This window comes from Saimiri boliviensis, chromosome 12 (genome assembly GCF_048565385.1).
Source record: "Saimiri boliviensis isolate mSaiBol1 chromosome 12, mSaiBol1.pri, whole genome shotgun sequence".
NCBI classification, from domain to species: domain Eukaryota; kingdom Metazoa; phylum Chordata; class Mammalia; order Primates; family Cebidae; genus Saimiri; species Saimiri boliviensis.
The window spans coordinates 48,863,085-48,874,316 of record NC_133460.1 but is presented as its reverse complement, the minus strand read 5'-3'; the positions used below and the strand labels follow the sequence as shown (position 1 = coordinate 48,874,316).

Here is an 11,232-nt window from a genome sequence, read left to right as displayed (position 1 = left end):
TAAAGTGATGCTGAATTTTGTTGAATGCTTTTTCGGCATCTATTAAGAGAATCATGTGATCTTTGTTTTTAATTCCATTTATGTGATGTATCATATTAATTGACTTTTTGTGTAGGTATATCTTTCTGGCATGTTTTATTGTCTGTAGCAATATTACTCTCCACCTTATTCTCTTTTTTCTTACAATACTTTGTGGTTTTTTGTTCGTTTGTGTGTTTTTTTAGACAGAGTCTCACTGTCACCCAGGCTGGAGTACAGTGGCACAATCACGTCTCACCACAGCCTTGACCTCCCAGACTCAGGTGACCCTCCCACCTCAGCCTCCTGAGTAGCTGGGACTACAGGCACCCACCACTATGCCCAGATAATTTTTGTATTTGTAATGGAAATGGTGTTTTGCCATGTTGCCCAGGCTGGTCCCAAACTTCTGGGCTCAAGCGATCCACCGGCCTCAGCCTCTCAAAGTGCTGGGATTACAGGCATGAGCCACCACACCCAGCCTATAATACTTTTGAATAAAATTTGACCTCAGTATTTCTTGACTGTTATTTTATGTGAAATTGGTTTTCCTGAACTTTCAGGAAAAGGAATAGTTAAGATATTTTCTATGACTACTTAAGTTTCTTCTGTTGTATTTATATAGTGTTAAAAATATAGTGGCTTGCTTGCTCAGATTTTCTAGTTCTGTTTCCCTTGCCCCATTCTTACCGAGATCAGCTCTTTAATTCATCTTTATCGCTCCTGTTTTGAGCAGTTTTTATTCCAACCCCAGCCTTAATTATATCTAGTTATAATCTTCGTATTCCTATGTTCGAGTTGTTATAAAAGATCACTAAGAAATTTTGTAAGTAGTATTTTTAGCATTTATTGATAGAATTATGTGATCTGGCCGGGCGCGGTGGCTCAAGCCTGTAATCCCAGCACTTTGGGAGGCCGAGGCGGGTGGATCACGTGGTCAAGAGATCGAGACCATCCTGGTCAACATAGTGAAACCCCGTCTCTACTAAAAACACACAAAAAAAATTAGCTGGGCGTGGTGGCGCGTGCCTGTAATCCCAGCTACTCAGGAGGTTGAGGCAGGAGAATTGCCTGAATCCAGGAGGCGGAGGTTGTGGTGAGCCGAGATCACGCCATTGCACTCCAGCCTGGGTAACAAAAGCAAAACTCCGTCTCAAAAAAAAAAAAAAAAAAAAGAACTGTGTGATCTTTGTCTTTAAAGTATCCTTCCCTAATGCTGACAGATTTCCTACTTTTAAACTGTGTGCACTGAGAATGTTTGCATATATATATACTTCTCTGTTGCCTAGGCTGAGCACTGAAAATTGCCTTCTGAGCTCAGGAGATTTTCATACCTCAGCCTTCCAAGTAGCTGAGATTACAGGCAAGTGCCACCACGCCTGGCTAATTATTATATTTTCAGTAGAGATGGGGGTCTCACTATGTTGACCAGGCTGGTCTTGAACTCCTGACCTCAAATGATCCACCCGCCTCCACCTCCCAAAGTGCTGGGATTACAGGTGTGAGCCACCATGCTCAGCCACATCTATATTCTTAAGTGAAACTGGTCTGTAATTTCTTAGACCATTTTAGGGACTTCAGATCTATAATGTTTTGATAACTTATTCATCAGATTTTGTTATTAAGGTCATGTTTGCTTTACAAAGTGGCTAACAATGTTTTTCAACCATCTGGAATAGTCAGAATAACAAAGTTTCCATTTGTTAAAATTTGATAAGAACTCAGCATTTCTTGTATCTCCTGGGCCCATGCTAGGCTACAGTTCTCAGCCTTGCTTGTTGTTAGGGTACCATGTGACTGAATTCTGGCTAATGGAACAGGGCAGAAGCAGATCCTTTCCAGACCTAGGCCATAGGAAGCATTCTCCATCCTCCTTGCACCTTCTATTGCAATGACCTTGGAACCACCTGTTAAAAACAGTAGATGCCAATCGAGCAATGAGTGGATAAAGAAAATGTGAGACACACACACACACACACACACACACGGAGTACTACTGAGCCATTTAAAAAAATCGGCCAGGCGCAGTGGCTCAAGCCTGTAATCCCAGCACTTTGGGAGGCCGAGGCAGGTGGATCATGAGGTCAAGAGATCGAGACCATCCTGGTCAACATGGTGAAACCCTGTCTCTACTAAAAATACAAAAAATTAGCTGGGCATGGTGGCGTGTGCCTGTAATCCCAGCTACTCAGGAGGCTGAGGCAGGAGAATTGCCTGAACCCAGGAGGCGGAGGTTGCGGTGAGCCGAGATCGCGCCATTGCACTCCAGCCTGGGCAACAAGAGCGAAACTCCATCTCAAAAATAAAAAATAAAAAAATTTAAAAAATTTAAAAATAAAAAAAAATTTAAAAAATGAAATAATAAGTGTTACAGCTCTTTTAGAGTTTGTCTAGCATGCTTTCCGGTTTTATGCCAGCAAGCCCCCAAAAAATAAAATCAATAAATCAATAAATAAAATGAAATAATAGCATTTGCAGCAACCTGGCTGGAACTGGAAACCATTATCCTAAGTAAAATAGCTCTGGAAAAGAAAACCAAATGTTATGTGTTCTCAGTTATAAGTGGGCGTTAAGCTATGAAAATGCAAAGACATAAGAATGATAATGGACTCTGGGGACTTTTTGGGGAAGGGTGGGGGGGGAGGAATAAAGGACCGCACACTGGGTACAGTGCACCCCGTTTGCATGATGGGCGTACCAAGATCTGTTAGAAAATCACCACCAAAGAATTCATCCATGTAATCAAAAACCACCTGTTCCCCAAAAATGATTGAAATAAAGTAAACTAATAAAAAAAAAAAAGACAGTAGAAACATAAGATGAAAGGAACATGAAATCTTGAAATACCATTGGGAGATAGTCACCTAACAATGAGAAACATTGTTTTGGTCTTTATGTGAGTAGAAGGTAAACTTCAATTGTGCTAAGCCCCTGAGGTATAAGGAGGGAAGTTACAGGCATTAGTATTACCTTATTAATACTAAAATTAACTGTTAAATCATCCAGACCTGATACATTTCTAAGTCATGGATTTTCTAACAGTTTAATTGAGATATAATTCATGTGCCATACAATTCACCTATTTAAAATGTGCAGTGTGGCCAAGCGTGGTGACTCACGCCTGTAATCCCAGCACTTTGGGAGGCCTAGGTGGGCAGATCACAAGGTCTGGAGCAAGACCATCCTGGCCAACATGGTGAAACCCCGTCTTTACTAAAAATACAAAAATTAGCCAGGCTGGCAACAGATGCCTGTGTAGTCCCGCCTTCTCAGGAGGTTGATGCAGGAGAATTGCTTAAATCCATGAGGCAGAGGCTGCAGTGAGCCAAGATTGCACCACTGCACTCCAGCCTGGGTGAGAGAGCAAGACTCCATCTCGGGAAAAAAAAAAAAAAAAAATTGTGCAGTGCAATTGATGGCAGTGGCCATCATACCAGCTGCAGCAGGGAGGCACCATGCGGCTGCACCTCCCTGGAGCCAGTGGGAACCAAAAACAAGTGGAAGCTTTACCCCTTCTGCATTGGGGTGGGAGCTCTCCAGGTGTCACTGCTGCCGGCCAAACCGTGGCTGCAGACTCAGGCACCTCGGCACTCTAGGGAACTTGGGAAGGCCCCCCGCTTCCCTTGCAGGCTCAGAAGTGCCTGCTCCCTCCGCCTGGCTTCTCCCCCACCCCCCGCTGTTGGCACCCACTCCAATCTCGGAGAAAAGGCTGGCAGAGCCAGGACATCATGAACGGCAGACAGATTCCTGGGTGAAAGGGGGCAGATTCCTAGTGAGGTCCCACCTTCAGGACAGGGAGGGTCTGAAAGCTGGAGGCTGGGCTGCCAGTCCCACAGACTGGAGTGGGAACTTGTGGCACCTTTTCCAGGCCTGCCCATGGCTGCCCATGAACCAGTCAGAATGTACTTCCTCCCCTCTGAGACCTCAGGCTCAGCCAGAGCTAAGCATATGACAAAAGGGATGACTAGCTGCAGAAAGGAGCAACCCACTCCAGAGTCTCCCCTCAGCTAGAGGATCAATGCTCTCATCAGGACACCTCAGCTGCAGAAAGGAGCGATCCTCTGCGGGTCTTCTCTGAGCTGTTCTATTACTTAATAAAGTTCCTCTTCACCTCGCTCATCCTCCACTTGTCTGCATACCCACAAGAACCTGAAATCCACCAAATGGTGGAGCTAAAAGAGCTGTAACCCAGCAGGGCTACAACTGTAACACCAACAGGGCGGGCCCCTTGCCTGCCATGTTGTGTGTGAAGAGAAGGAGAGAATAGCCGCTGCCCTTTGGGGAGCCCAGACCTGGGAGCTTCCCCGCAGCCAGAGCTGTGTATCCCTCTATGGGGTTCTGCAGTGCCTGGTATCTCCAAGCTTCCAGGTGACACTGTATTCCCCTAATGCCAGCCAGGGAAGCTTCTTGCAGTGCGCCTGGTCCAGCCACAGCCTTGCAGAAAGCTGGCACCTGGAGCTGCCTGCTCCACAGCAGCAGCCAGTGTGTCCGACTGCACAGTGGCCAGACCCCATGCTCGCTCACATACTCCTGGCCGCTCCGCCTGAGTGGCCCTTGGCAGGCATGGGATCCAGGTGGGGAGAGCATGAGTGCAGCGTGCCAGGCCAAGTGAACCTGAGCAAAACCTGGGCTAAGGCGCCACTGGCCACAGAGGATTCCAGCCAGAAAAGTGACACCCCAAAGATCCCGCAACAAACTGGTCTTTAGTATAGTCACAGATACATGCAGCAGTTAATCAAAGTAAATTTAAAAGATTTTCATCACCTCAGAAAGAAGCTTCATAACTTTCCCACACACCTGCAGTCCCAAGCACTCCTGAATCCACTTTCTATCTCCAGAAACTCTTATTCTGCACATTTCATATGAATCTCATCACGTAGTTCTGTGGTCTTTCTGATTTGCTTATTTCATTTAGCATAATGTTCTAAAGCAAGCTTGTCCAAGCCATGGCTTAAACATTGCATGTGGCCCAGGATGGCTTTGAATGTGGCCCAACACAGATTCCTAAACTTTCTTTTTTTTTTTTTTTTTTTTTTCTTGAGATGGAGTTTCGCTCTTGTTACCCAGGCTGGAGTGCAATGGCACGATCTCGGCTCACTGCAACCTCCGCCTCCTGGGTTCAGGCAAATCTCCTGCCTCAGCCTCCCAAGTAGCTGGGATTACAGGCACACGCCACCATGCCCAGCTAATTTTTTGTATTTTTAGTAGAGACGGGGTTTCACCATGTTGACCAGGTTGGTCTTGATCTCTTGACCTCGTGATCCACCCGCCTCGGCCTCCCAAAGTGCTGGGATTACAGGCTTGAGCCACCGCGCCCGGCAAAGACAAGAGTCCTTAAACTCTTTTTTCTTTTTTTTTTTTTTTTTTTTTTTTTTTTTTTTTTGAGACGGAGTTTCGCTCTTGTTACCCAGGCTGGAGTGCAATGGCGCGATCTCGGCTCACCGCAACCTCCGCCTCCTGGGTTCAGGCAATTCACCTGTCTCAGCCTCCTGAGTAGCTGGGATTACAGGCACGCGCCACCATGCCCAGCTAATTTTTTGTATTTTTAGTAGAGACGGGGTTTCACTATGTTGACCGGGATGGTCTCGATCTCTCGACCTCGTGATCCACCCGCCTCGGCCTCCCAAAGTGCTGGGATTACAGGCTTGTGAGCCACCGCGCCCGGCCGAAAGATTCCTAAGCTTTCTTAAATTTTTCAGCTCATCAGGTATCATTAATGTTAGTGTATTTTATGTGTGGCCCAGGACAATTCTTCCAACGTGGTCCAGGGAAGCCAAAAGTTTGTACAGTCCTATTTTAAAGGTTCATTCAATGCTGTGGCATGTATTAGAATTTCAGTAGTTTTCATGGCCAAATAACATTCCATTGTATGTATATAACGCAACTTATTTATCCATGTGTCCACTGATGAATATTTGGGTTGTTTCCACTTTTTGACCATCATGTATAATGTTGCGATAAACATTTGTGTACAAATTTTTCCGTGAGCATATGTTTTCATTTCTCTTGGGCATATACCTAGGAGTAAATTTGCTGTATTATATGGAAACTCTGTATTTAATCATTTGAGGAACTGCCAGACTGTTTTTCAGAGTGGCTGCACCATTTTACATTCCCAACTGCAATGTATGAAGGTTCCAATTTCTCCATATCTTCACCAATGCTTGTTATAATCTGGCTTTTTTTTTTTTTTGAAACAGGGTCTCACTCTGTCTCCCAGGCTAGAGTGTGGTGGTATAATCATGGTTCACAGCAGCCTCAACCTCCCAGACTCCAACAATCCTCCCATCTCAGCCTCCTGAGTAGCTGGAACTATAGGCATGCATCACCACCCAGGCTAATTTTTATTTTTGTAGAGACAGGGTCTCACTATATTGCCTTGCTAGTCACGAGCTCCTGGGCACAGGCCATTTGCCCACCTTGGCCTCCCAAAGTGCTGGGATAACAGGCACGAGCCATGGTGCCCAGCTGTCTGGCTTTATGATTCTAGCCATCCTAGTGGATGTGAAGTGGCATTTCATTATGGTTTTATTTCCATTTCTCTGATGATGTTGAGCATCTTTTCATGTGCTTATTGGCAATTTGTTATCTTCCTTGGGGAAATATCTTTTCAGGTTCTTTGCCCAATTTTTAATTGAGTTAATTTGTCTTATTATTGAATTGTACTGAGTCATAGATTTTTTTTTCACATTTCTCTTCATATATATAGATAATTGCACTTTAGGTTCTGGAGTACATGTGCAGAACATGCAGGGTTGTTGCATAGGTACACACATGGCAATGTGGTTTGCTGCCTCCATCCCCGTCACCAGTATCTGGCATTTCTCCCCATGTTATCCCTCCCCAACTCCCTACCCCACCTGTCCCTCCCCTAGTTCCCCCACAGCAGACCCCAGTATTTGATGCTCCCCTCCCTGTGTCCATGTGTTCTCATTGTTCAACACCCACCTATGAGTGAGAACATGCGGTGTTTGATTTTCTGCTCTTGTGTCAGTTTGCTGAGAATGATGGTTTCCAGGTTCATCCATGTCCCTACAAAGGACACAAACCCATCATTTTTTATGGCTGCCTAGTATTCCATGGTGTATATGTGCCACATTTTCCCTGTCCAGTCTATCATCGATGGGCATTTGGGTTGGTTCCAGGTCTTTGCTATTGTAAACAGTGCCACAATGAACATATGTGTACTGAGTCATAGATTTTTAATCGCATTTTAATCTTGCATATGGTTATAGACTTACTTGAGGCATTTTAAAAATTACTTTTGGTAACTTATAGTGTTCTAGAAAATGGTTCGCTTCTCTAGTTTTTCAAATCTACTGCCATAGAGTTCACATTATACTCACCTATAATTCTTTTCATCTCTTCAGTGTCTGTGGTTATATCATATCTCTTCTTTCTAATGTTGTATATTTTAGCTTCTGTTCTACCCTCTCAATCATACCCAGGCTCATTTGGGGGTGAACTCTTTATCTTTTATAGAAGATGAAGTTTGGTTTTATTAAATTTTTTCACCAGTTTTTCCTTTCTACTTGTTTATTTCAACTTTTATCTTTTAGAAATTCCCTGTAGTGTCTTATCTATTTTATTACTTTTCTTCTTCGTCTTTTTTCTAGATACATCAGAGCTTAATCTATTTTATTACATCAGAGCTTAATATTGTTCATCATTATTAATTATCAGTGTATCTTTATCTTAGGTTAAATTCTTAATTAACTTGGTTTAAAGTCTTCTTTTTTTTTGAGACATGAGGGTCTTGCTATGTTGCCAGTGCTGGTCTTGAAATCCTGAGCTCAAGCAATCTCTCACCTGAGTTCCACCAAAGTACTGGGATTACAGGCACGAGCCTGGTTTAAGTCTTTTATGCTAAATAATAAAAATCTTTATGTCTATATATTTTCTCTTGTGAAGTTTTGAATGCATCATGCAAGTTTTATATCATTTGTTCTCCTTTTGTTAATAATTTTAAATTTCACATTTTATGAACACTAAAAATACAGAGGTTACTTAATAGTGTTTATTCACGTCTGTAATCCCAGCACTTTAGGAGGCTGAGATAGGAGGATCAGTTGAGGCCAGGACTTCATGACCAGCCTGGACAACAGAGCTAGACCTGTCTCTTTAAAAAAAAAAAAAAAGTGCATAAATAGAATCTTGTTATTTTAATTTTTCAACCCCCCAATTTCCTTGCCTATTTTGTCTACTGAATTGTTGAAATCTGAAATTTATGTTTACATCACTCACTATGATTGTAGTTTTCCTTTTTTTTTTTTTTTCTAGTTTGTAAGTTCTGTTTGCAGCTTTAAAAAATGTTGTTGTGCCTACTTAACTGCTACACAGTTTGGCAAATACAGGCTTATGGAGGCAGTTGCAGTGAGCAGAGATCATACCACTGCACTCCAGCCTGGGCGGCAGAGCGAGACTCCGTCTCAAAAAAAAGAATCAAGAGTTTATTCTTTAATGACTTTTAGTTTTTCCTCTGTTTCCTTTATTCTGGGGTGGTGGGGATGCTGATGGGGGAGAGCACGCCAGGCACTCGGGTGAGACTCCCATGACCCCTGTCCTGTGTGTTCTCAGTGATGCTCTGTCCATAACCTTTTCCTTTGCATCCTGAGAACGTTTCTCCATCTGGTCCTTTGATATCTTGTATTTGATTTTTACATTTTCAGGTCTGCTATTTGTTGCATTCAATGCAAATTGAAGTCCATTGCTGTATTTTTTTTTTCTTTGAGACGGAGTTTCACTCTTGTTACCCCGGCTGGAGTGCAATGGCGCGATCTCGGCTCACCGCAACCTCTGCCTCCTGGGTTCAAGCAATTCTCCTGCCTCAGCCTCCTGAGTGGCTGGGATTACAGGCACGCACCACCATGCCCAGCTAATTTTTTATATTTTTAGTAGAGACGGGGTTTCACCATGTTCGCCAGGATGGTCTCTATCTCTCGACCTCGTGATCCACCCGCCTCGGCCTCCCAAAGTGCTGGGATTACAGGCTTGAGCCACCGTGCCCGGCCCACAAGATTTTTCTTTTCTTTTTTTTTTTTTTTTCTTTGAGACGGAGTTTCACTCTTGTTACCCAGGCTGGAGTGCAATGGCGCGATCTCGGCTCACCGCAACCTCCGCCTCCTGGGTTCAAGCAATTCTCCTGCCTCAGCCTCCTGAGTAGCTGGGATTACAGGCTTGAGCCACCGCGCCCGGCCCCATTGCTGTATTTTTTTGTTTATCACTCTCTCTTACCATGGATTGTCCTTATTTAATAGAAGTATTCTCTTATACCATACATAGAGACTGAAGTGCAAATATTTTGTCTTTGCCAATACAATATAGAGCTGAGGAAGGTTATACTCTGGGTTGTGTGTCCAGTCAACAAAGATTTACTAAGCACCTACTATGTGTCTTGGGAGGTGCCTGAGCTACAGTGATCACAAGACACAAACCTCGCCCTCTTGTTTTCCTTTCCGTGTAGCTGCCCCTTTTCCCACGGGCCCAGTTTTCCTCCTGGTGGCTCCTCTCATGGAGAGTTATTTCCACAGGCGCTTGGATGCATGGGTTGCCCCAGCTCCCACGCAAGCCCCTCATACCCTGGCAGAGCCCTCTTCACAGAGCCAAGGCAGGGATATTGGGGCACGTGGTGCCAGCTGGGTCCTGGCCAGGGGAACATTCTCCACAGACTCGTTCCCCTTCCAGGTGTGAGACCTTCTGACCCCCCAGACACCGTGGGCCAGGAGCCTCTGCGTGGCTCTGCTGCTCTGCTCCCTCTGCCCACTCTCTGTTCTGGTGGCTCCTCTCATGGGAATTGGTTTCTGAGACCCACTTTTGCTGCCAGCAAGGCCCAGATGATGCGAAAGGGGCCCCCGACTGACTTTCCCAGAGGTTCCCCAGTGAAGCCCGTGTCAGCCTCAGGAGGGCAGCTAAGGCCAGTCATAAAAACCCCCTTCAGGAGGCTGAGCCCCGGCAGCTCCTTGGCCTGGGCCCCTGCTAGAAGCTGCTCCAAGATCTGCCTCAAGCGCAGCCTTAGCTTCTCAAGTTGCTGTGGATATGTTCTATTTGTCTGATTCCTCTAGGTTTTTCCACTGGATATTGGGGCTGGGGGGCAGCCCTGGCATGCTGACTTTGGCAGATGGAGGAGAAGACACAGGAGCAGTGAGAGAAAGGGAGTCACCAGCGAGGTGGCAGGTGCCACTAAAGGGCACCCGTACATCTGGTACAGCCATTCCCTGAGCCATCACACCTAGAAAGCCTAGATGTCCCTTCTGGAGAGGAGAAGGTAGAGGCCAGAGAGGGACAAAGATCTGGCCACAGCCTGTAAGGAGTGCAACACACCGAGCCTGGCCCTCTGGGGCTCACACATGGGATGCAGTGAATCACTGAGTAGGGGGGGGGCCCAGAGAGCACAGGGGCCACAGCTCCAGGCCATTTCCATTCCCTGGGTTGGCACCTGCTTAGTGAGCACCCCTTATGCCCCAGGCACCATGATCTCATCTCTCGGGAGACAGCAGAGCAGAAAGCAGATCATGATCCTGCCCCCCAGTGGGGGAGACTGACCATACACAAACAAATCAGTGAAACAGATACCTTCAGCCACTGCGGCTTCTTATCGTGACCTGTTACTATAGCCTGTTCAGCGCAAGGCAAGTGCTTGGGTAGGGGTCGGTGCTGAGCCCTGCCAGGGACTAAGAACTTTCCATGCATGATCTCATGTCCTCCTCACACGGAGACTCAGCCAAGTGGGGATCATCCTCTTGCTTTTGCAGATGAAGAACCAGCCTTCCAGAGCCCTAGTACTCCCACGTCTCATTCTGGCATCCAAGACGTGGCCACCCTCCCCAACCTCAGTCCAGGCACCTCTGCAGCTGTCTAAAGGCCAACGCCTCCCTCTGGTGGCCACATGATGCACAGGTGGAGGCAGTGCTCGGGGCACTTCACCTCGGGTCCTATTTAGGGTGGGGGAAGGAGGCAGCACTGGGCCAGCAGGTGGCCCTGATCCTCCTCAGCTGCTCAGAAGCAGGCAGAGGGGTTCAAATCCTGGTTCTTCCATTTATTCCACCAACTGTATGACTTGCATATGTCAACTGATCTCTAAGCCTATGTCCCCACCTGCCAAATGCAAATCAGAAAGGCCGTGATTTTTTGCTGTGATGACTAAATGGGATGAAGAATGACATGTACTAAGCAAATGCCCGGAACATAGTGACCAAACAAGAGCTGATAACAGTA

At 45.8% G+C, this 11,232-nt stretch overlaps 1 non-coding gene across 1 annotated transcript; it reads left to right on the top strand.

Moving 5' to 3' along the window:
* The first annotated feature begins 2,381 nt into the window (after window positions 1-2,381).
* LOC120367454 (U7 small nuclear RNA) lies at window positions 2,382-2,444 on the top strand. Its single transcript, XR_005581838.1, has one exon. It is a non-coding gene; the product is annotated as a U7 small nuclear RNA (small nuclear RNA).
* The last annotated feature ends 8,788 nt before the right edge of the window (window positions 2,445-11,232 follow it).